General features: G+C 39.1%; 1 protein-coding gene across 1 annotated transcript in view; it reads right to left on the bottom strand.

The window, feature by feature from the left end:
* CDKL4 (cyclin dependent kinase like 4) overlaps positions 1–20,266 on the bottom strand; it is a 53,171-nt gene extending 32,905 nt beyond the window's left edge. The window contains exon 1 of the mRNA XM_027113324.1: positions 19,980–20,266. The gene's annotated coding sequence lies outside the window, so the exon portion shown is untranslated. The remainder of the gene's footprint in view (positions 1–19,979) is intronic.
* Between the last annotated feature and the right edge of the window lie 3,768 nt (positions 20,267–24,034).

Here is a 24,034-nt window from a genome sequence, read left to right as displayed (position 1 = left end):
TAATTCCGGTTTACTAGGACACCACCTGCGTTTATAGAAGCGGTAATTCCTGATCTCTTAAAAGAGGTCCAGACCAAATATCTCACTGTTTGATGAACATCTCTACACGAATGGACAGAACCACCTCAAAATCAGTACACTCTAAACCAAATGCCTTCTTTCTTATCCTCTGCCTTTACCCAAAGTTCACAAACCTGCTCCGCATTACACCTAAATGGCCTGTCAAGATACGTACGGTGAAAACTTTGAGGCAGCCAAGGACAGCGACAGCTGCTTAAATCGAATCTCTCTCATGTACCTTTCACAAAGCTACAGAAGTCAACCAGAACAATAAAACCACATAAACCCAATGTCTTCAACATTACAAGAAGACAGAGGAATCTACAAACTTAAATAGAAAAGTAAACCCCCAATTCTGGAAGAGATATCTCTTGAGCTGCCATTATAAGCCCTTGCAGAGAGCAAATACAGGAGTGGGATGGGATCTGGAAAAACTATAAAGAAGAAAGAAGAGGACTTCCCTGGCGGCACAGTGGTTAAGAATCCGCCTGCTAATGCAGGGGACATGGGTTCATGCCCCGGTCTGGGAAGATCCCACACGCCACAGAGAAACTAAGCCCATGCACCACAGCTACTGAACCTGTGCTCTAGAGCCCGCAAGCCGTAACTACTGAGCCCACATGCCACAACTACTGAAGCCCGTGCACCTAGAGCCCGTGCTCCTCAAAAAGAGAAGCCATTGCAATGAGAAGCCCGTGCACCATAACAAAGAGTAGCCCCTGCTCAGCGCAACTGGAGAGAGCCCGCGCGCAGCAACGAAGACCCAACGCAGCCAAAAATAAAAATAAAATAAATTTTTTTTAAAAAAAAGAGAGAAGAGAAAAAGAAGGGCCTAAGATAGACTTAGAATCACTCCTCAGAAGAGAAAAATACATTACAAGTGCAAAAGTACTGAGAATGTCCTGGTGGATCTGAGCATTCACTATGGGGACGTGATTTAAAAGTACAGGGTATCCACGAGGCATCAGTCAGGGTGCACTACTCCTGGGGAAGAGAAGAGTAAGTGGGAAGGGTGAGGCATAAGTCTCTGTTGGAGACTAGAGAAGTGAAGGGAAAAAGAAACAAGAGGATAAATTCGCAATCCTGCAAGACAAAAGAGAATCCCCAAACTGAAGGAAATGCAAATCTTCCTCTCACCACTAAGAAAAAAAAAGCACTATCCATTAAAGAAAGTGCACTTTGGTACAGTGACAGAGTAGGTTCCCTTGAACTAGGATGGCTGTCAATTACTGCAAGCCAAAACCTGCCCAAGAAATAAAACAGAGGAAAGCAATCTCCATACAAAGCTATTATTAGAACAGGATAGAAATGAGAATTAAATATCTCAGCTGACAAAAATCATTCCAGGGAGTTCCCTGGAATAGTGATTGATAAGGGAGTAAAAAAATAGGTTGAGGGATTTCCTTGGCAGTCCAGTGGTTAGGATTGCAGAGCTTTCACTGCTGCGGCCCTGGTGCAATCCCTGGTCAGGGAAGTGAGATCCCGCAAGCTGCACAGCATGGCCAAAAAAAATCATTCCAAAGAAACCTAACCATGAAGCGTAAGAAAACTAACACAATATCTGATTTAAATATCCTCTAACAATCATTTGGAGATAGGAAGAGCCACTTTTAATTGGAAACTCAGGGACTTCCCTGGTGGTCCAGTGGTTAAGATGCCATGCTGCCAATGCACAGGGCGTGGGTTCGATCCCTGGTTGGGGAACTAAGATCCCACATGCTGCACGGCGTAGCCAAAATATGTAAAATAAAATTAAATTTAATAATAAATTGGGGGCTTCCCTGGTGGCACAGTGGTTGAGAGTCCGCCTGCCGATGCAGGGGACACAGGTTCGTGCCCCGGTCCGGGAAGATCCCACATGCCGCGGAGCGGCTGGGCCCATGAACCATGGCCGCTGAGCCTGCGCGTTTGGAGCCTGTGCTCCGCGACGGGAGAGGCCACAATAGTGAGAGGCCCGCGTACTGCAAATAAAATAAAATAAAATAAAATAAAATAAATTGGAAACTCAAATAATAAGACCAAATGTTGATGAAAAGATAAAATGATAGTTGATTGAACTCAGGAAAGAAATGCAAGAGAAAGGAAAATAATCTCAGAAATAGAGACTAAATAACAAGATGCCAACAGGAGAATAGAAATAAAAAATTAATATGAGGAATTAAAGAAAGGCAGAATAGCAGTTAAGAGAATAAAAAGGAAGGGGAAAGAAGGAAGAGAGTTTAGAGACAAAGTGGTTGAAATGGAAGACACGCAAAAAAAAATACACAACAAAGGTATAACTAGAGCTCCTTAAAAAAGAAAACAAAACAATGGAACAGAACCAATATTTGAAACTATAAACCAAGAAAAATTTCTGGAACTAAGATCTGAATGTACACATTGAAAGGCCTATCAGGTAGTTGGCTAAACTGACCCAGAACAATCAACTCAGAGATATGTTTGAATAAAACTATTAAGATAAAGAAAATATTCTCATAGCCTCCAGACATAAAGACTAAATAACTTCAGTGTAAGAGAATTCGAGTGACATCAAACTTATCAAGAGCAACATACAATGCAAAGTGAAAATGCAGCAGCATTTTGAAGAAATTCAAGGGAATAAAGTGAAAACCAAGGATTTTAACTCAGCCAACCTGTCCTTCAAGTATCAAGGTTATAGATAAAGAGTTTAAAACATGCAAGAATTCCAGGAATATTATATTCATGAGCCCTTCTTAAAAAATCTATGAGGATAACTTTCACCCAACCAAGAGTTGATTGGGAAAACTTCAGCAAAAGGATTTATAGTGAACACTTAATGTATTCAATTAAAGACTAAAACAAAGGTAGGTACACAAGTGGAAGAATAATACATAAGGAAAACAACTTATAGATGTTATAAGTTTTGATAATGTAGCAAGTAATGCAACTAAAAATATGTTGGAAGAATGGAGAAAAAGGAAAACAGAATAAGTTCACTGATAACTGAATAAGTGGGAATAAAAAAATACCATTAAAAAAAAAAAGACAAACCAGAGAATAAAAGGTTAAATAAGAAAACAAGGACTAAGAGCATTTTAAAAAAAGTATTAGTCTAGGGAATTCCCTGGGGTCCGGTGGTTAGGACTTAGCGCTTTCACTGCTATGGTCTGGGTTCAATCCCTGGTTGGGGAACTAAGATCCTACAAGCCACACAGCACAGCCAAAAAAAAAAAAAACAAAATGTATTAGTCTAAAGGTAACTACTTAAAAATACAAACTTTCCTAAATACTAAAAGAAATTAAAAAAATAAAAATCCAACATAACACATAAAGAAACACAGGAAATTTAACATTCTGTACATAATAATTATAACATAAAACAATACAGCAGAATAGGGACCACAATAAGTTGTATCAATAAATATGAATGGGCTTCAGTCATTTATTAAATGAGAAAGATTTTCAATTTGGCTCACAAAGCAAGGTGTATGCAAGAGACACACCTAAAATAAAGTGATTCAGAAAAGTTAAAAATAAAAAGACAGGCAAAGGTATACAGGACAAATGGAAACAATAAGAAAGGAGTTTGTGATCCTGGTGTCAAACAAAGTAAAATTAAAGCTAAGAAAGTATTAAATATGACAAAAGGGGGCAGTTTTTAATGCTAAGAGCAAAAATTCACAATGTAGATATAATAGCCCCCAATAACAGCAAATACTGTTATAAAGAAGAAACTGTAGGACATGCAAGGAAATATATAGAAACAAATTAATAATGAGAGACTTAAACACATCACCCAGTAAAAGACAAGGCAAGTGAACAAAAATATTTAACTATGTAGAAGACCTAAACAGTGTAACCAGTAAAGTAAATCTTTAGGAGAAATATACATTGAATTCTACATTCTGATAATCTGGAATATACCTTCTTCTCAAGCACACATGGAATAGTCACAAAAACTGATTATACATTAGGTCACAAAGAAAGCATCAGGAAGTTTCAAAAAGTAGAAATATTATAAATAACATTCTGATCATAAAATATCAAACTAGAAATTGGAACAAAATTTAAAAACATAAATAAAAAAAGATCTTCTACCTAGAAACTAAAAAGCCTTCTATTAAACACCTCTTGAGTAAAGAGGGAAACACAAACTAAACTAATAAAATTTTAAAAAATGATAAAGAAAATATAACATATCAAAATCAATGAGACACATTTAAAGTAGTGGTTCTCAACTAGTGGTTTTGGCCTCCAGGGGAATTTTTCAGCATCTGGAGACATTCTGATTGTTATGAGTACATAGAGGCCAGGAACGCTGCTAAACATTCCTCAAGGCACAGGACAGACCCCCATGATACAGAATTATCTGATCCAAAATGTCAATAATGACATGGCTGAGGTACCCTGACATAAAGCAGTAAGGAGAAGAAAAACCAGAGATCAAAACGAACATATAGAATAAAAGACTAAAAATTAACAAATTAAGTTCAAAATTTAAAAATATAGAAAAGGAACTACACAAAATAAACCAAAATAAAGCACAAGAAAGGAAACAATAAATTGAAACAGAAATTAATAAAGCAGAGAATACAAAAAACAGTAGATCTAATTAATAAACCCAAATCCTGCTTCCTTGAAAAATTTAAAATAGACAAATCATTAACTAACTTAATGAAGGAAAAAAGGAGAAACAACAACAATATGCAAATAAGAAATGACAAGAGGGAATAACCATCAAAACAGAAGAACTTTAAAAAATCATGAGACTATTTTGCAGGCATCTATGCAAATGAATTTGAAAACTTGGATGAAACGGATAATTTCCTAGAAATATAGAGGTTACCAAAATTTGCCCAATTAGGGATTGAGAATTTAGACTGGTTTCAGTATAGGAAATAAAGTAACTTAAAAAAAAAAAATCCCACAAAAAAGCACAAGGGGTCAGACTTTGACTATGGTGGGGTAAAGAGACTGGCAAATCTTCTTCCTAAAACACACGTATAAGACCAAGCAAAACTCTCCAAAAAACAAAAGCAACAATTTTAAGGATCTGGAAATCGAGCAAAAGCAATAGCAAATGGAGAAGTATTTATTTATGATAAGCTGCTAGAACCCCACTTAAGAACAGTGGGAGTCAGTGGCTTCTTGCCTGAGGCTGCTGCCATCCGTCATCTACCCCTCTACCTTGGCTCAGTGAGTGTAGCAGTATTACCAGTGTGGACTGGCCATGAGCCAGCAGCCTCTCTCCTGAGGGGATGTGTTTGATATGGCTCAGATGCTGAAAACCTGTGACAACAATGTCAGTGAAATGCTTAAATACTCAGTATGAATCAAATGGGAAAGAAACCAGTTTTTCAAGCCTGAAAATGTGGTTCTAGTTGGGGTGAGGTGTAGAATAGCCAGAAATTTATGGTAAGATCCTAAAAATGAAAGAACCACAGAAGGGCTAGATTAACTTTCCACACATCTCTGGCTAACTGGGAAACTCTGGGCATACACAGGGAAGACCTGAGAAAGCTTTGAGAAAAGTTAAAGCTGGGCAGGTTTGAGGATGACTGAATTCTGAATGCACTCTCCAACCCACACGCTGATCCATTAGAAGAGATGAAAGATTTATGGCTGGAGGTGTTTGAGTACCACCACTGCCAAAATTATTGGTGACCACTAAGCTATGCAGACAGTGGTGACTTCTAGAAAGCCAGGCTAAAAAAATAAAAAACTGAACAGAAACATTGGCAGCCATACACTTGGGAGGAGATAGATTCTGCAATACAGGCAGTTTGCAAAAACAAAAATCAACCCATTTAAAAAAAAAAATCCTCAGGGGAGAAAAATCAGAATCCAGAATTTCTGTATAATATTTATCCAAAATGTCTAGTTTTCAATAAAAAATAATTATGAGACATGCTAAGAAAAAGGAAAGTGTGACCAATACTCAGAAAAAGAGTCAATAAAAATGAATTCTGAGGGGATCCAGGTGTTGGATTTTGCTGACAAAGACTTCAAAAGTAGCTATTATAAACATGATCAAATAATTTACACAAATTATGATTTAAATAATTAAAGGAAAATATGACAACAATGACTCAATAAATAGGTGATCTCAACAGAAGAATGAAACATATAAAAAAGAACTAAATGGAAATTTTAGAGTCAAAAAATACAATGGAAATGAAAAATTCAATAGATGGATTCAACAGCAGATTTGAGATGGCAGAAGACAGAATCAGTAAATCTGAAAACAGATTAACAGAAAATGACCAATATGAAGGAGAGATAAAAGACTGAAGATGAGCAGAGCCTCAAAGATCTGTGGGACAAAACTCGATAGTAATGAGGGACTTCCCTGGTGGCACAATGGTTAAGAATCCGCCTGCCAATGCAGGGGACACGGGTTTGACCCCTGGTCCAGGAAGATCCTACATGCCGTGGAGCAACTAAGCCTGTGCACCACAACTACTGAGCCTGTGCTCTAGAGCCTGTGAGTCACAACTACTGAAGCCCACACGCCTAGAGCCCATGCTCCGCAACAAGAGAAGCCACAACAATGAGAAGTCTGCGCACTGCAACGAAGAGTAGCCCCTGCATGCCGCAACTAGAGAAAGCCCGCACACAGCAATGAAGACCCAATGCAGCCAAAAATAAAATAAGTAAAATTTAAATAAAAGTCAATAGTAATGAGATTCTCAGAAAGAGAGGAGTGAAAGAAAGCGGCAGAAAAATATATTTGAAGAAATCATGGCCAAAACCTTTTTAAATTTAATGGAAAACATTAATTACAGATTCAAAAACTTAATAAATCCCCAAATAGGATAAACACAAAGAGATCCGTACCTAGATACATCATAGTCAAACTGCTGAGAACCAAAGACAAAGAGAATATCTCAGAAACAGTGAGAGAATCATTTACATACAAGGGAACAGCAATATGCTTACTGACTGACTCTTCATCAGAAAAACAATAGCAAAAAATCAATAAAACAAAAATTTAGTTCTGTAAAAAGATCAACAAAATTAATGGACCTTTATCTAGATGGACTAAGAAAAAAGAAAGAAAAATTACTAAAATCAGAACCACCCTACAGAAGATAAAAAGATTAACAGAGAATATTATGAACAACTTTATGCAACCACAGTACACAACTTGATTGAACAAATGCCTAAAAAGACACAAAATACCAAAGTAACTCAAGGAAAAATAGAAAATCTGATTACACCCATAAAAAATAAAGAAACTGAATTGGTAATTAAAAATCTACCCACAAAGAAAATCCCAGGCTCAGATGGCCTCATAGATAAATTCTACCAAACATTCAAAGAAGAATTAATACCAATCCTTCACAAACTGTTCTAAAAAATAGAAGAGGGACCATTTCCCAACTGCTTCTATAAGGCCAATATTACCCTGACACAAAGTCAGAAAAAGAAATCACAAGAAAACTACAGATCATTATTCTCATAGACACAAGAATCCTCAACAAAATAATTAGTAGAAACATATAACATGGATATATGCCATGACTATGAGGGATTTATCTCAGGAATGTAAGAATGGTTAATATCTGAAAATCAATAATGTAAAACACCATATTAATAGAATAAAAGACAAAGGACATGATCATCTCAGTAGATATGACAAAAATCCAACAACAATTCACAATAAAAATCTCAACAAACTGTAAGAGAAGGGAACTTCCTACAAGGCATCTGTGAAAAACCTACAGTTAACATCATGCTTAATGGTGAAAAACTGAATGCTTTCCCCCTAAGACTGAGGAATAAGATGTCAGCTTTCACCAATTCTATTTAACATAGTTTTGAAAGTTCTCACCAGTGCAGTAAGTCAAGTAAAAGAAATTAAAAGTACATAGATTGGAAATGGAAAGAAAAACTGCCATTATTTGGAAATGGCACGCTACTGTATATAAAAAATCCTACTGAATCTACCAAAAGCTACTATAACTAATGAACCAATTTGCAATGTAGTAGGATATAATATCAGTATACAATAAAAAATTACATTTTTATACTGGCAACAAACAATTTGAAAATAAAATTAAAAAAACAATTCCACTCACAATAACATCAAAAGAATAAAATATTTACAGATAAATTTAACAAGTGAAGTACAAGACCTGTCCACTGAAAATTAAAACCTCGCTGAGAGTAATTGCATTAGATCTAAATAAAAGGAGAGAAATGCCATGGTCATGGATTGGAAAACTCAATAAGGCGTCAGTTCTCCATAAATTCATCTATAGAGTAAGTTCAATCCCTATATAAAAAATAGGCTTCTTTTTGGGTAAAAATCGACAAGATTAATCTAAGATTTATATGAAAATACATGGGACACAGAAGAGCCAAAACAACTTGGGATAAGAACAAACTTGGAAGACTTACATTACCTGACTTCAAATTTTATTATAGGGACTTCCTTGGTGGTGCAGTGGTTAAGAATCCACCTGCCAATGCAGGGGACATGAGTTCGATCCCTGGTCCGGGAAGATCCCACATGCCGCAGAGAAACTAAGCCCGTGTGCCACAACTACCAAGCCTGCGTGCCACAGCTACTGAAGCCTGCGTGCCTAGAGCATATGCTCCGCAACTAGAGAAGCCACCGAAATGAATTTATTATAAAGTTATGGTAAATCAAGAGTATGGTATTGGCTTAAGGATAGACATATACATCAATGGAACAAAACAGAGTCAAGAAATAAACCCTTTGATCAATGATCAATTGATTTTGACAAAGATGCCAAGGCAGTTCAATGAAGAAAGAATATTTTTTTTCATCAAAATATGTTAGGACAATTGGGATAATCAAAACAAAACAAAAATAAAACCCAAAATCTTAGATAGCTACTTCACACAATATACCAAAATTAACTCAAAATGGATCACAGACCAAAATGTAAGAGCTAAAACTATACAACTTCTAGGAAAAAACATGGGAAAAAATCTTTGTAATCTCATTAAGCAAAATTATCTAAGATATGACAACAAAAGCATGATCCATAAAGGAAAAAACTGATAAAGCAGAATTCATCAAAATTAAAATCTTTTGCTTTTCAAACAAACAAAAAAATTCCATTAAGAGAAAGAAGACAAGCCACAGATGGAATAAAACATATTAGCAAATCATATATCTGATAAAAGATTTGTATCCAGAATACATAAAGCACTCATACAACTCAGTAGGAAGTCAAACAATCCAATTTAAAAATGGGCAAAAGATTTGAATAAACATTTCAGCAAAGAAGATGCACAAACGTCTAACAAGCACATGAAAGGATACTATTAGCCAAGGAAAATATAAATTAAAACTACAGTAATGGAGACTTCCCTGGCGGTCCAGTGCTTAAGACTCTGCGCTTCCACTGCAGGGGGTGCAGTTTCGATCCCTGGTTGGGGAACTAAAATCCCACAGGCCATGTGGCATGGCCAGTAAATAAATAAATAAGTAAAACCACAATAAGAAACCACTACATACCTACTAGAATGGCAAAAATCCACAAAACTGACAATATCAAGTATTGATAAGGATATGTACGAATTGGGACTCTTATATTAATGGTGGGAATGTAAAATGGCCCAGTCCCGTTGCAAAACAATTTGGCAATGTCTTAAAAGTTAAATGTAGGAGAGGGGGAAGATGGTGGAAGAGTAAGACGCGGAGATCACCTTCCTCCCCACAGATACACCAGAAATACATCTACACATGGAACTGCTCCTATAGAACACCTACTGAACGCTGGCAGAAGACCTCAGACCTCCCAAAAGGCAAGAAACGCCCCACGTACCTGGGTAGGGCAAAAGAAAAAAGAATAAACAGAGACAAAAGGATAGGGACGGGACCGGCACCAGTGGGAAGGAGCTGTGAAGGAGGAAAGGTTTCCACACACTAGGAAGCCCCTTCACGGGCGGAGACTGCGGGTGGCGGAGCGGGGAAGCTTCAGAGCCACAGAGGAGAGCACAGCAACAGGGGTGCAGAGGACAAAGCGGAGAGATTCCCGCACAGAGGATCAGTGCTGACCGGCACTCACCAGCCCGAGAGGCTTGTCTGCTCACCCGCCGGAGTGGGCGGGGCTGGGAGCTGAGGCTCAGGCTTCAGTTGGAGTGCAGGGAGAGGACTCGGGTTGGTGGCGTGAACACAGCCTGCAGGGGGTTAGTGCACCACGGCTAGCCGGGAGGGAGTCCGGGGAAAAGTCTGGATCTGCCGAAGAGGCAAGAGAGTTTTTTTTGCCTCTTTGTTTCCTGGTGCGCGAGGAGAGGGGATTAAGAGCGCTGCTTAAAGGAGCTCCAGAGACGGGCGCGAACCGCGGCTAACAGCGCGGACCCCAGAGACGGGAATGAGACACTAAGGCTGCTGCTGCCGCCACCAAGAAGCCTGTGTGCGAGCAAAGGTCACTATCCACACCTCACTTCCAGGGAGCCTGTGCAGCCTACCACTGCCAGGGTCCTGGGATCCAGGGACAACTTGCCCGGGAGAACACATGGTGCGCCGCAGGCTGGTGCAACGTCACGCCGTCCTTTGCCGCTGCAGGCTCACCCCGCATCCGCACCCCTCCCTCCCCCCAGCCTGAGTGAGCCAGAGCCCCCAAGTCAGCTGCTCCTTTAACCCCGTCTTGTCTGAGCGAAGAACAGATGCCCTCTGGTGACCTACGTGCAGAGGCGGGGCCAAATCCAAAGCTGAACCCCGGGAGCTGTGCGAACAAAGAAGAGAAAGGGAAATTTCTCCCAGCAGCCTCAGAAGCAGCGGATTAAAGCTCAACAATCAACTAGATGTACCCTGCATCTGTGGAATACCTGAATACACAACGAATCATCCCAAATTGAGGAGGGGGACTTTGAGAGCAAGATTTATGATTTTTCCCCTTTTTCCTCTTTTTGTGAGTGTGTATGTGTATGCTTCTGTGTGATTTTGTCTCTATAGCTTTGCTTTCACCATTTGTCCTAGGGTTCTATCTGTCCGTTTGTTTTTTTACTTAAAAAATTTTTTTTTTCTTAATAATTATTTTTTATTCTAATAACTTTATTTTATCTTACTTTATTTTCTTTCTTTCTCTCTCTCTCTCTCTCTCTCTCTCTTTCTTTCTTTCTTCTCTTTCTTTCTTCTTTTTCTCCCTTTTATTCTGAGCCATGTGGATGAAAGGCTCTTGGTGCTGCAGCCAGGAGTCAGTGCTGTGCCTCTAAGGTGAGAGAGCCAATTTCAGGACACTGGTCCACAAGTGACCTCCCAGCTCCACATAATATCAAACGGCGAAAATCTCCCAGAGATCTCCATCTCAACACCAGTACCCAGCGTCACTCTAAGACCTGCAAGCTACAGTGCTGGACACCCTATGCCAAACAACTAGCAAGACTGGAACACAACCCCACCCATTAGCAGAGAGCCTGCCTAAAATTATAGTAAGGTCACAGACACCCCAAAACACACCACCAGACGTGGACCTGCCCACCAGAAAGACAAGATCCAGCCTCATCCACCAGAACACAGGCACTAGTCCCCTCCACCAGGAAGCCTACACAACCCACTGAACCAACTTTAGCCACTGGGGACAGACACCAAAAACAACAGGAACTATGAACTTGCAGCCTGCAAAAAGGAGACCCCAAACACAGTAAGATAACCAAAATGAGAAGACAGAAAAACACACAGATGAAGGAGCAAGATAAAAACCCACCAGACCCAACAAATGAAGAGGAAATAGGCAGTCTACCTGAAAAAGAATTCAGAATAGTGATAGTAAAGATGATCCAAAATCTTGGAAATAGAATAGAGAAAATGCAAGAAACATTTAACAAAGACCTAGAAGAACTAAAGATGAAACAAGCAAGGATGAACAACACAATAAATGAAATTAAAAATACTCTAGATGGGATCAATAGCAGAATAACTGAGGCAGAAGAATGGATAAGTGACCTGGAAGATAAAATAGTGGAAATAACTACTGCAGAGCAAAATAAAGAAAAAAGAATCAAAAGAACTGAGGACAGTCTCAGAGACCTCTGGGACAACATTAAACACACCAACATTCGAATTATAGGGGTTCCAGAAGAAGAAGAGAAAAAGAAAGGGACTGAGAAAATATTTGAAGAGATTATAGTCGAAAACTTCCCTAATATGGGAAAGGAAATAGTTAATCAAGTCCAGGAAGCACAGAGAGTCCCATACAGGATAAATCCAAGGAGAAACACGCCAAGACACATATTAATCAAACTGTCAAAAATTAAATACAAAGAAAACATATTAAAAGCAGCAAGGGAAAAACAACAAACACCACACAAGGGAATCTCCATAAGGTTAACAGCTGATCTTTCAGCAGAAACTCTGCAAGCCAGAAGGGACTGGCAGGACATATTTAAAGTGATGAAGGAGAAAAACCTACAACCAAGATTACTCTACCCAGCAAGGATCTCATTCAGATTTGATGGAGAAATTAAAACCTTTACAGACAAGCAAAAGCTGAGAGAGTTCAGCACCACCAAACCAACTTTACAACAAATGCTAAAGGAACTTCTCTAGGCAAGAAACACAAGAGAAGGAAAAGACCTACAATAACAAACCCAAAACAATTAAGAAAATGGTCACAGGAACATACACATCAATAATTACCTTAAACGTGAATGGATTAAATGCTCCAACCAAAAGACACAGACTCGCTGAATCGATACAAAAAGAAGACCCATATATATGCTGTCTACACGAGACCCACTTCAGACCTAGAGACATATACAGACTGAAAGTAAGGGGATGGAAAAAGATATTCCATGCAAATGGAAACCAAAAGAAAGCTGGAGTAGCAATTCTCATATCAGACAAAATAGACTTTAAAATAAAGACTATTAGAAGAGACAAAGAAGGACACTACATAATGATCAAGGGATCGATCCAAGAAGAAGATATAACAATTGTAAATATTTATGCACCCAACATAGGAGCACCTCAATACATAAGGCAAATACTAACAGCCATAAAAGGGGAAATCGACAGTAACACATTCATAGTAGGGGACTTTAACACCCCACTTTCACCAATGGACAGATCAGCCAAAATGAAAATAAATAAGGAAACACAAGCTTTAAATGATACATTAAACAAGATGCACTTAGTTGATATTTATAGGACATTCCATCCAAAAACAACAGAATACACATTTTCCTCAAGTGCTCATGGAACATTCTCCAGTATAGATCATATCTTGGGTCACAAATCAAGCCTTGGTAAATTTTTGAAAATTGAAATTGTATCAGGTATCTTTTCTGACCACAATGCTATGAGACTAGATATCAATTACAGGAAAAGATCTGCAAAAAATACAAACACATGGAGGCTAAACAATACACTACTTAATAATGAAGTTATCACTGAAGAAATCAAAGTGGAAATGAAAAAATACCCAGAAACAAATGACAATGGAGACACGACGACCCAAAACCTATGGGATGCAGCAAAAGCAGTTCTAAGAGGGAAGTTTATAGTAATACAATCCTACCTTAAGAAACAGGAAACATCTCGAATAAACAACCTAATCTTGCACCTAAAGCAATTAGAGAAAGAAGAACAAAAAACCCCCAAAGTTAGCAGAAGGAAAGAAATCATAAAGATAAGATCAGAAATAAATGAAAAAAGAAATGAAGGAAACGATAGCAAAGATCAATAAAACTAAAAGCTGATTCTTTGAGAAGATAAACAAAATTGATAAACCATTAGCCAGACTCATCAAGAAAAAAAGGAAGAAGACTCACATAAGTAGAATTACAAAAGAAAAAGGAGAAGTAACAACTGACACTGCAGAAATACAAAAGATCACGAGAGATTACTACAAGCAACTCTATGCCAATAAAATGGACAACCTGGAAGAAAGAGACAAATTCTTAGAAATGCACAACTTGCCAAGACTGAATAAGGAAGAAATAGAAAATATGAACAGACCAAACACAAGCACTGAAATTGAAACTGTGATTAAAAATCTTCCAACAAACAAAAGCCCAGGACCAGATGGCTTCACAGGCGAATTCTATCAAATATTTAGAGAAGAGCTAACACCTATCCTTCTCAAACTCTTCCAAAATATAGCAGAAGGAGGAACACTCCCAAACTCATTGTACGAGGCCACCATCACCCTGATACCAAAACCAGACAAGGATGTCACAAAGAAAGAAAACTACAGGCCAAGATCACTGATGAACACAGATGCAAAAATCCTCAACAAAATACTAGCAAACAGAATCCAACAGCACATTAAAAGGATCATACACCATGATCAAGTGGGGTTTATTCCAGGAATGCAAGGATTCTTCAATATACGCAAATCCATCAACGTGATACACCACATTAACAAACTGAAGGATAAAAACCATATGATCATCTCAATAGATGCAGAGAAAGCTTTTGACAAAATTCAACACCCATTGATGATAAAAACCCTGCAGAAAGTAGGCATAGAGGGAACTTTCCTCAACATAATAAAGGCCATATATGACAAACCCACAGCCAACATCGTCCTCAACAGTGAAAAACTGAAAGTATTTCCACTAAGATCAGGAACAAGACAAGGCTGCCCACTCTCACCACTCTTATTCAATATAGTTTTGGAAGTTTTAGCCACAGCAATCAGAGAAGAAAAGGAAGTAAAAGGAATCCAAATCGGAAAAGAAGAAGTAAAGCTGTCACTGTTTGCAGATGACATGATACTATACATAGAGAATCCTAAAGATGCTACAGAAAATTACTAGAGCTAATCAATGAATTTGGTAAAGTAGCAGGATACAAAATTAATGCACAGAAATCTCTGGCATTCCTATACACTAATGATGAAAAATCTGAAAGTGAAATCAAGAAAACACTCCCATTTACCACTGCAACAAAAAGAATAAAATATCTAGGAAGAAACCTACCTAAGGAAACAAAAGACCTGTATGCAGAAAATTATAAGACACTGATGAAAGAAATTAAAGATGATACAAATAGATGGAGAGATATACCACGTTCTTGGATTGGAAGAATCAACATTGTGAAAATGACTGTACTATTTGAAGCAATCTACAGATTCAAATCAATCCCTATCAAACTACTAATGGGATTTTTCAAAGAACTAAAACAAAAAATTTCACAATTTGTATGGAAACACAAAAGAACCCGAATAGCCAAAGCAATCTTGAGAACAAAAAACGGAGCTGGAGGAATCAGGCTCCCTGACTTCAGAACATACTACAAAGCTACAGTAATCAAGACAGTATGGTACTGGCACAAAAACAGAAAGATAGATCAATGTAACAGCATAGAAAGCCCAGAGATAAACCCACGCACATATGGTCACCTTATCTTTGATAAAGGAGGCAGGAATGTACACTGGAGAAAGGACAGCCTCTTCAATAAGTGGTGTTGGGAAAACTGGACAGGTACATGTAAAAGTATGAGATTAGATCACTCCCTAACACCATACACAAAAATAAGCTCAAAATGGATTAACGACCTAAATGTAAGGCCAGAAACTATCAAACTCTTAGAGGAAAACATAGGCAGAACACTCTATGACATAAATCACAGCAAGATCCTTTCTGACCCACCTCCTAGAGTAATGGAAATAAAAACAAAAATAAACAAATGGGACCTAATGAAACTTCAAAGCTTTTGCACAGCAAAGGAAACCATAAACAAGACCAAAAGACAACCCTCAGACTGGGAGAAAATATTTGCAAATGAAGCAACTGACAAAGGATTAATCTCCAAAATTTACAAGTAGCTCGTGCAGCTCAATAACAAAAAAACAAACAACCCAATCCAAAAATGGGCAGAAGACCTAAATAGACATTTCTCCGAAGAAGATATACAGACTGCCAACAAACACATGAAAGAACGCTCAACATCATTAATCATTAGAGAAATGCAAATCAAAGCTACAATGAGATATCATCTCACACCAGTGAGAATGGCCATCATCAAAAAATCTACAAACAATAAATGCTGGAGAGGGTGTGGAGAAAAGGGAACCCTCTTGCACTGCTGGTGGGAATGTGAATTGGTTCAGCCACTATGGAGAACAGTATGGAGGTTCCTTAAAAAACTACAAATAGAACTACCATATGACCCAGCAATCCCACTACTGGGCATATACCCTGAGAAAACCAGAATTCAAAAAGAGTCATGTACCAAAATGTTCATTGCAGCTCTATTTACAATAGCCCAGAGATGGAAACAACCTAAGTGCCCATCATCGGATGAATGGATAAAGAAGATGTGGCACATATATACAATGGAATATTACTCAGCCATAAAAAGAAATGAAATTGCGTTATTTGTAGTGAGGTGGATGGACCTAGAGTCTGTCATACAGAGTGAAGTAAGTCAGAAAGAGAAAGACAAATACCGTATGCTAACACATATATATGGAATATAAGAAAAAAAAATGTCATGAAGAACCTAGGGGTAAGACGGGAATAAAGACACAGACCTACTAGAGAATGGACTTGAGGATATGGGGAGGGGGAAGAGTAAGCTGTGACAAAGTGAGAGAGTGGCATGGACATATATACACTACCAAACGTAAAACAGATAGCTAGTGGGAAGCAGCCGCATAGCACAGGGAGATCAGCTCAGTGCTCTGTGACCACCTAGAGGGGTGGGATAGGGAGGGTGGGAGGGCGGGAGACGCAAGAGGGAGGAGATATGGGAACATATGTATATGTATAACTGATTCACTTTGTTATAGAGCAGAAACTAACACACCATTGTAAAGCAATTATACTCCAATAAAGATGTAAAAAAAATGTTAAATGTAAACAGCAATTCTACTGTTTGGTATCTATCTAGGAAAAATTAAAAAATATCTCTGCACAAAGACATGTTTGGAAATATATATCAATATATATATTTTTTGGCCCGGTGGCTTGCGGGATCTTAGTTCTACCAGGGATTGAACCCGGGCCCCAAAAGTGAAAGTGCTGAGTCCTAAACACTGAACTGCTAGGGAATTCCCAAAATATTTATAGTATCATTATTCATAAGAGCCCCAAACTGAAAGCAAACCAATGTCCATCAACTGATGAATGACTGTCCATTCAATGAAATACTATTCAGCAATAGAAAGGAACAAAGAAACTAACACAACATTGTAAATCAATTACACTCCAATAAAAATTAAAAAATAATAGAAAGGAACCAAGTACTGATACATGCTATAATGTGATAAACATTAAAAAAAAAATATATATATATATAATGCTATCTGAGAAAAATCACACACACAAAAAAAACACATATTATGTGATTCCATTTACATGCAATTTCTAGAAGAGTCAAATGAGCCACTGAGGACAGGATCTCCTCTGTGATATTTCTGCCAAAAATGCAAAACCTGAATATAATTATGAGGAAACAGTAGACAAAGCCAAATCGAGGACCACTCTACAAATAACTGGTCTGTGTTCTTAACAAATGAAAGACAAATGTCAAAGTACTGTTCCAGACTGAACAGTACTGAAGAGATGTGAAGATGCAATGTAATGTGGATCTGGGGTTTGATCCTGGAATGGGGAAAAAAAGAGCTATAAAGAAGCATACTGGGATAACTGGCAAAACCTAAATATTGACTGTGGATCAGATATCAAATTTCCTGATTTTGGTAATCTTTACTGTGGTTATGTAAGTGTCCTAGTTCTTAGGAAATATACACTGAACTATTTAAGGATAAAGGGACATGATGTCTGCAACTTACCCTCAAACAGTAGAGAAAAATTAATATGCATATATATGTGTGTATATATATATACCCAGAGAGAGATAGAAAGGAAACGAGCAAAATGTAAACAATTAATGAATGTAAATGTATGGGAGTTAATTGTACTATGCTTGCAGTTTTGAAATTATTATATCAAAAGAGAGCTATTTTAAAAACCTATAGTGGGACTAAAGTTTCGAATCACTTTTTTTTTTTTTGCGGTACGCGGGCCTCTCACTGTTGTGGCCTCTCCCGTTGCGGAGCACAGGCTCCGGACGCGCAGGCTCAGCGGCCATGGCTCACGGGCCCAGCCGCTCTGCGGCATGTGGGATCTTCCCGGACCGGGGCACGAACCCATGTCCCCTGCATCGGCAGGCGGACTCTCAACCACTGCGCCACCAGGGAGACCCCTCAAATCACTTTTTTTTCAGCATATTTCAATTAAAACAAAAACATCTTTCTCAGTCATCAGTATAATCGTCCTTCCTCAAAAATGGCTATGGCCTCTACTGCCACAGAATAAAGTTCAAACTGTAGTATGATATTTACAGTCCTTTCCACCCTGGTCCCAATGGACCTTTCCCTCAGTGCTTCTCAGATTCTTCCCCAAACACTTTCAAGTCTCTAAGTCTCTACGTACACCAACTGCTGCTTGGAAGGTTTGACCTCAAAATCCTCTTGATCTTTTGCAGTTCAAGTCAAGTGTTTTTTCTGCTTAGCCCTCCCCAATCCCCAAAGGCAAGCTCTTTCTCTCCACACATACTGAGTTAAGTTCCCCGACTCCTTTTTTACACATTATTTATTACACCTGATGTGCCTTGTTTGCCCACTGTCTGGCACATAGTAGGTGCTCAACCTGTCTGTTGTAATCCTACCATAATTTTATTCTCTAAGCTTTCCACTAAATATGTCTTTCTTCTTTAAGCAAAGGCAGTAATACATTTTGATTGTTAAAGTAGTACCTGGTCAGGAAATCAAGATGAAACAGTGAGATAGCTACTTGCAGGGAATAGATGAAAATGTTAAAAAAAAAAAAAAAGAAAATATTTTTCCTAATCATTAGTCACCTTCAGTCTGAACCTATGTACCTCTTGGCTGCAGGGCTTCCTGACTTCAGAAGTTACCAAATATTTGAGTATTAAGTTAACGAAGTTCTGTGTACAAAGGCAAAAGCAGGTATAGACTTGGGCCGATTGGTGAATATAGGAAGATAGATAAAATAGATAATTGAGTGGATTATTAAATTCTTTGAAAATTTTCTATTTAACTTCCTTAGTCTTGAGGATTTGCAAAAGGATGCACATAGAAACCGAGAAAACACTTGAAGGCAGATTATTTTCCACAATTGTATCACAAAAGCGGGTCATGAGGGCTCTAGCCAGCCTTTAAAGAACACGCTGAGAGAAAAAAAACAAAATTAAGAAACGGAGAGGAAATGGGGTGAAAAAACACATTAATTTCCTAATCTAAAAGTTTAGAGGAAACTTGTGTAAATAGTGGCGTTAGGAATGAGGGGGGGCGGTAAGGAGACCTTTTCAAGACCAGGCCAGACCAGTTACAGATTCTACAGGCTACAAGTCAGTCTGCTATGTTGTTATTATTGTTTCCAGCACAACCAAACATGCAATTATATTTAATAAAATTGACCAGGAAAGTGGGCTATAAAACCATTCTGCATCTGTTTTATAAACACAATACTGAATCGCAGAACTTCAAAAGTACACACACGTGTTTATAAACTTGTCCTAGTGATAGTACAATAGGATTAACTAAAAGCATCCCCAGAAAATCAAAGCCCATATAATTTACATAATCCAAGAAACTAATTTTGTTTAAAAGCCTCACATTTCATGTGAACACATAACGGATCTGGACGTCTGGCATAAGCCACTTGATTTCCAGGCCTCTAAACTAGTCTTGACTCTACATTTAATGACAGTGCAGCTTCTCGGCCACACCAGGGGTCTCCCAAAGCGCAGCCGCTCCGCTCCCCAGGGGCCCGCATCGGGTGGGTCGTGCGGCCCGCGGGAGTCACTGTCACCTCTACCCCCCCCCCCCCCCTCCCCGCCTGTCCCTCCAGAGGCCGCCGAACTGCAAGGCTGCCCCGCTCCCCTTCTCTCAGGGAACTTTCCCTTCTCTGGAAGCCTCCATCCAGACTCCACTTCTCTCTCCATCACCCCCGGAGCCGACCCTCCTCACAGCCGGACCCCGCCCGCCGGCCGCCGCACTTACGGCGAGGACAAGGCGACGGCGACAGTCTCGAGCAGCCCCTTCAGCCCGACTCCAGCGCACGACGCAGTGCGCAGGAAGCGCCCCCAGCGCAGCGACTCCCGTGCGCCACCGCCGCGGCGTCTCCCTGGCAACCGGACGCCCCGGCGCCCGCCGCAGGGGAAGCCCGCGGCCTGGTTTCAGCATCTCGGTGGGTCACTTTTGGGCAAGCCCTTAACGGCAGAGTGTGAACGCAGCAGCAGTTTCTCCTCCGAGAACCCTTTTTTCTTTTTCTTTTTTTTTTGTTTGGTACGCGGGCCTTTCACTGTCGTGGCCTCTCCCGTTGCGGAGCACAGGCTCGGGACGCGCAGGCTCAGCGGCCATGGCTCACGGGCCCAGCCGCTCCGCGGCATGTGGGATCCTCCCGGACCGGGGCACGAACACATGTACCCTGCATCGGCAGGCGGACTCTCAACCACTGCGCCACCGGGGAAGCCCCCGAGAACCCTTTTGAGCTGCCCTGAAGGAGGCACTCGGGAAACGTTTTAACCACTTTTCCATAACACTGTGATTATACCAAGTCCTGTTCCTATCCAAGTCCTCGGGAGCACTAAAATTAAGCAAATATAAACGTTGAAGTTACAGAAGTTCGTTTTCCTGCCTGGGCAGAGACCTTCGGGTAGCCAGATCCTCTTATTATTAATCTTTACTCTTCGGTTCCGCCTCGGTGTCCAAATAGCTTTCCAGCAGACTTCTGTAGGCTTTTTGGTAACAAGCAGTTTTATGTATTACCTGTGGTCCACTGCTGCCATTTTCATAATTCAGCAAGCATCGTACTAGTTAACGTGGGGCTGATTCAGAGTGAGAGACATGTTTGCCACCCAGTGGGGAATCAAGTCAAGCAAACAAGTAATGTGACGAATGCTATATGGAGGTATAGGTATTAACAATGGAATAGATAATTTTTGCCAGTCTACCCTTCTTGTTTCCAAGAGGAACTTGGAAACACTATCTCTGTTGTTAACGAGCTCATACACACTTTGTTTAGCATCAGTAAAATGCTCTCCATCATGCCCAGATTTAGGATGTCGATACTTCCCTTCTTCCCTCAGAGGTAACGCTTCTCCCTTTTTGTCATCTATCTTCCATTTTCCATTTCCTTCATTTGCTTAGAAATATGTTCTAATCTCTGCCCATCTTTAGAAACAAAAAACAGAGATAAAAACAAAAACACAAACCTTTACCTCCTTCAAGACCAAACATACTCCCAGGTAAACTTAACATCAACTTATTTCTCTATCATTTTTGCCCTCATCATGCTATTTAGGTAACTTTCTCAGTAAGGATACAAGAGATCACCATAACCTTAGGTACAAACCCAACGGCTGTTTTTTTTTTTCTTTCTTTCTTTTTTTGACCGCACCACGCAGCATGTGGGATCCTAGTTCCTCCACCAGGGATCGAACCTGCATCCCCTGCAATGGAAGCACTGAATCTTAACCACTGGACCGCCAGGGAAGTCCCTCCCCCTTATTTATTTTTTTTGCCAACAGCTATTTTCATCTTCATGGTATTTGATCTCTGCAGTTTCCACAACTGTTGACTATTAGAGCTACTCTTCTCATTAGAAAGCTCTTCACAATCAGGCCCATCCCTATTTTCTAGCTTCACGCCTTGTTACTCTGCTCCACACACTCTAAGCTCAGCCGCATTTAACGTCACTATTCCTTGAACAAGCGGCATTTTTGCATATGCCTTAGTCTAGCCTACAGCTCCCTACCCTGATTTTTTTCTGCACTTGATACACTCCTCTTCATCTATCAACAACCTGGCTTATATACAACGTTCTGCACAAAGGCTTTCCTTTTCCCAAACCAGAATTAGGCACAGCCTTTTGCATTGTTCTTTAAATCTATCTTTATTCATCCAAGTGTGCTCCTGGAATACTGGGAATGATGATTTTCCATCTTTTCCGCACTGCCAGTAAAGAGCTTGGATCTACTGTAAATGATCAATGTATGTTAGTTAAGTAATTATCTCATAAGAACAAACTAAAAGAAAGTCTTTGTAATGAGTTTTGACTAGACATATTTCATAAGCTTTAATTGTAAAATTAATTACATGCAAATCCTTTTATTCTTATACAAAACACTTTGAATAAGGAAAATCCTTTTTGATAAAGTGAAAAATTAAGACAGAGAGTTAATTTCTCTTGCTGCAAAGAGACAGTGAAAATCAGAATTTGAAATCCAATTCCTGGAGAAAATAAGTCTAATTTCAGGGGAGAAATGCTAGAGTGTATTTTAGAGGGTGGTGAATATACTGCATATATTCTGTGTGGTACATAGTTTAGCACAGTAGTTAAGAGTATACACTTTGAACTGAGTGCCCAGGTTCAAATCCTAGCTCTACTACTTCCCGACTATATTCTTGGGCAAGTTTTTTAATCTTTCTGTGCCTTAGTTTCTTCATCTGTAAAATGGTGTTAACAATACCTACCTACCTCATTGGGCTGTTCTGGGACTTCAGTGGGAGAATCTATGTATAGCATGTGGAACAGCACAAACACATGCATTGGGCACTTATTATTATATTTTGTATAGCACACTTTTATCCTTCTTCTAGTAATGGTAAAAAGGGATACCTATCCTTTATTTCCTGGTCTCTACTGAAATTGGGGACATACTAGCAAGATTAATGATGCCAATAAGGCCCGGAAACAATTGATCTCATTCTTCTCAACACCAATGTCTAAGAAACTAGCTAACAAGACAGACAGCTTTAAACTTCAATGAAGATGAAACAGATCTTTTCCAACATTTCAGTCAGTGGCTCTCTTCCTTTTGAGTGAATAAAGATCCTCACTCAGAAGTTAGTGGGTACATTCTTATCGCATTCTTAAGTGTCATCAAAGATTATTCTAAGGCGAGTGATACTTGGACCACACTCAGAAACACTGATTTAAATTCAGTGTCGGGCCAGTGGTTCTCATGAAGAGCTGCACATCAAAATCATTTGTACAACTTCATAGAAACATAGGTTACTGGGCCTCTCAAAGACTGATTCCAGGGGTCTGTATAGATAACACACAACCAGTTGTATACGTTATCTTCTGGAAATATTTTGAAATGCTTGACAGTTAAACGTGAAAGTTTATTTTTTTTGAGATGTGACCCTTTATATAATTTATAGGACTTGGAAATTAGAAAAAACAGTGGCCCAGAAAAAGGATCAACAACCTTGTCAATAAATGCCCAGGACAGAATATTGATTTCTTGAAAATCTTTTTCATGAGTTTGTTTTTCAATAAACTGATGATAATGTTATACTGATAAAGATGTGTTTTTAAAACAGTCATTATTCAGTTATTAATGCTAAGATTAGTCAGAATGTATTTGAGCAGAGTGATAAATGTACACAACTGCTATGATTATTAACAACTGTATGATTTAGAAGTCACATTTTTAGATAAGGAAACTGTTCTGGAGTTAATTATCCAACGTCCTAACAACAGGCAGGAGCATTAACAAGAGTAGAAATGTCACCTCGTGATCCCCAACCCAGTTCTTCCCACATATAATCTTCCCCCCCTTGCCTCCAGAACTGCATTCTCCCTTCCTTTCTCTAACCCAGGAGTCAGCAAACTCTTTCTATAAAGGGTCAGATGGTAAATGTTTTAGGCTCTGTGGGTAATATAGTTTTTTGGGGAAAACTGTATTTTTTGCAAAAGCAGCTATAGACAACATGCAAACGAATTTGTTCCAATAAAATTCATTTATAAAAATAGGCATTATGCAGGATTGGGCTGAGAAGTGCAGTCTGCCGAGCCCCGCTCTAACCAAAAGATTATGAATGTTTCACCAATTTTCCTGATCAGGAAATTGAAGATTCTACAAAAGATGCCCTTTTCACAAATGTGGGAATATTACCCCTTTATGAAATTGAGGAGACAGACCAAATAAAAAATCAAGATCTGAAGGATCAGAATGGTTACCTAAGGATTTTAGAATAATTAAAAAAACTTTTTCTACTTAATATGTTTTAGTCTCACTATATACAGATTAAGCCAGATGACAAGC

Source organism: Aethalodelphis obliquidens, unplaced genomic scaffold, assembly GCF_003676395.1.
Source record: "Aethalodelphis obliquidens isolate GAN/ISIS:26980383/991018 unplaced genomic scaffold, ASM367639v1 scaffold12, whole genome shotgun sequence".
NCBI classification, from domain to species: Eukaryota; Metazoa; Chordata; class Mammalia; order Artiodactyla; family Delphinidae; genus Aethalodelphis; species Aethalodelphis obliquidens.
The sequence above is the reverse complement of the archived record's forward strand: the minus strand, read 5'-3'. Positions and strand labels throughout refer to the sequence as shown.